Genomic DNA, 2824 nt, shown 5'->3' on the forward strand with positions numbered 1-2824 from the left:
ATACCAGCACAGCAGGATGAGTTGGTCCATCTAGCCTCCCCCATGTATCACGATGCCTTTACACAGACATTCCCTACCCATCGATAACATGCATATGTGCTGCTATTTGTCACTGTAGGTGCCAGTTGCAACGAAACATTTGGCTCTCGGTCACCTACAGACAAAACATTTTAGAAGTTAGCCTTGAAAACAAACCACAGTATGTAGCTGTATGTGGAAAAGAGTGAGTGAATAATTAAGGAGTGAAGAAATACAAAGAAAAGGATTATGCTACCAATGAGCTCTGACGTCAACCTTTCCACTCACTCGCTTTCAGCAGCTTGTTGCAGGCAGTCATACATTTTACATGAGATGACAAGATCTTCCCATCTCCACTCAGCAGGCACTGTCCCCTGTTACACACAACCTTCTCAGCCTTTTGGCTAAGATCAAGTGTAGTAACAATATGCTGTGCTTGGTTGAAGTCATTAGGTTACATTTTAGCTTCATTTGAAGCAATTTTTAAAAGCGGCATCTCAGCCTTTTGGCTAAGATGCAAATGAGATCAAGCCTTGGAGGAGGAGCTATGCCTACTCCAATCAGCTTGGATCATGTAGATCAAGCTCAAGACAGGAGGTGAGAGCTCTGTCTTGTCAGCTTGGATCAGGAATGCCTCAACTTGTTGAGACTCTGAATCGGACTTGATTGAATTGGAATTAAAACAAAAAAAAAGTTATACATAACTTTCTCCAGCAAATAATTCAGGACATGTATTGGAAGATGCATTTTGAGAGAAAATTTTGCCAGTCAAGTGTTCAGGCTAACAGTTACTTTATGCACAGATAACTTCTCTTGATAACCTGCTTGCTGTCTGTCACTTGCTACATAATAGTTCACAAAACTATTGACATGGCAACAATCTACAGCATTCTAGTTATCTTGTGTTCTTGAAAATTGCATGGCCATTTTCCCCATTGATCTTGTGTGTGTGTATCTGGGTGGAACTCCTGCTAGAAGTGAATGAGCCCTCTGTGCTGGTTATTCTTAACGATCACATTTACAGGGTGGAATTTTCCCATCCTGCTTACCATGGGAATCATATCTGTTGTTGATGGACTATGCAAAGATACAAAAGGTGCTGACCTCAGGCAGGAATTTCTGGTCATGGGGCAAGCGTGGACTGAGAATCCCACCCAAAGTCTTTAAGATTAGCAATTTTTTTGCACTGAATCCAGAACTGAAGAACATAGACTATTTCAGCATTTAGATGTTGTAATACTACTGTTATTGCTGACCCTCTGTAAAGTTGCACTTTCACAGACTTCATGAATGAACACAAAAAGGATTTATTAATAAGAATTGTTCAGTGGCCATATGGCTGCATCGAGCTCCTGACATGCCTAAGAGAGCTTCACCCCCTGGGGTGATTACCCATTCTGAGTCCCAAGCCTTTTGTGCTTTGCTGCCCTTAAAGGGAAATCACCACATCAACTCCTTTATGCAATCTTTAATAATAAATTTACTCATTCCTAAATTCTAACTAATGATTATGAGTTGGACAATTATAAATCTAGTCTTTTAGGTTTCTGTTTCTTGTAGAGCGGCGTATTTCTGTAGCCTGAGGTGCTTCCACAGGATTGACATGAACAGGAACAGCAATAACAAATACCCACCTGACATAGGCAGTTCATTATTATTTGCCTCCATGGAGAGATTGGTTACGTCTATAACAGGTCAATCAGGTTTTGCAGTGCTTGTGGGTACAAAAACATCTCTTATTAGTAACGCTGACTGATGGAACATCTCTATATTCCTCAAATGCTCTATGTTTACTGACAGTCATCCCTCCAGGTCTACCAGTATGACAGGGGCCCAGTCTCAGAGACAATAATTGCAGGGATCTAACTTGATCCACTACCAAAGTTTCCTATTATGACACCATGCCATATTGTTTTGTAGTGGTGATGATCATTGATAATACCTTGAAGCTTGTGTACTTAAACATAAACACTTTTATTGGTAGGCATTAACTATGTACAGTTCCAAATATGGAGCTGTTTTATGTGGGCTTTCTGCTTCCCAAATTCAGTTTTAGGATGTTCTCTGACCATATGATTATACATAATACTCTGTGGGTGGTGCCACTCTCCAAGTCTCATATTGCCCCCTTGCTTTGCCAAGTACTTACATGACAATATATGCAGGAACATACCATCACAATACAATAGTCTTATGTCTTGGCAGTTCTCTTTTTTTTGATGTAGCAGTTTTTTTGTCAATTTCATTTTAATGTGAGATCTGGCATGTTTGAGGCCTGATGCAGCCATTGTTTTTAAAATTTGTTAACTTTCTTTTAAAACTTGACAACCTCTCTGCCTGATTGAAGGTCACTAATGCAACGATCATTGGCACAGGCACCTCCCCACCCAATCCCGCCAGTCTCTCCCCCGATCCTGCACATCAGGAGCCTGGTCTCTCAGCTCAGCACCTTGATTTTCCTGCTGCAATTCACATGGGACATTGTTTTTACTTGAAGAATTGCTTTCCGTGTGCTCTTCTTAAAAAAACTTTGCAGCAACCCCTTTTGAATTTTTTTAAAACCTAAAGCCACAGCTCTTGCTTTGCAGGGTTATTTTCTCATTTTTTCTAAACTTTTAACTCTGCCAGCCAGTTCAGATGTCTTTTGTGCCTGTTCCTCAGCCTGTCTACTGCACATAGGCTCCCAGCCACCTTCTCGTCTACAGTGTGAGTGGAGGTATGTTTCTGCATTTGGTTCACCCTTCTTCTGGATTGTGACCTAGGGGTTTTGCCGTGTTCTCTCCACTGCTCACCTACCTTATTGTTC

General features: G+C 41.1%; 1 non-coding gene across 1 annotated transcript; it reads left to right on the plus strand.

Moving 5' to 3' along the window:
- The first annotated feature begins 402 nt into the window (after positions 1 to 402).
- On the plus strand, positions 403 to 601 carry LOC145352835 (U2 spliceosomal RNA). The gene has a single exon (XR_013888602.1). It is a non-coding gene; the product is annotated as a U2 spliceosomal RNA (small nuclear RNA).
- The last annotated feature ends 2223 nt before the right edge of the window (positions 602 to 2824 follow it).

Source organism: Carcharhinus amblyrhynchos, chromosome 14, assembly GCF_965287045.1.
Source record: "Carcharhinus amblyrhynchos chromosome 14, sCarAmb.v2.hapA, whole genome shotgun sequence".
NCBI lineage: Eukaryota > Metazoa > Chordata > Chondrichthyes > Carcharhiniformes > Carcharhinidae > Carcharhinus > Carcharhinus amblyrhynchos.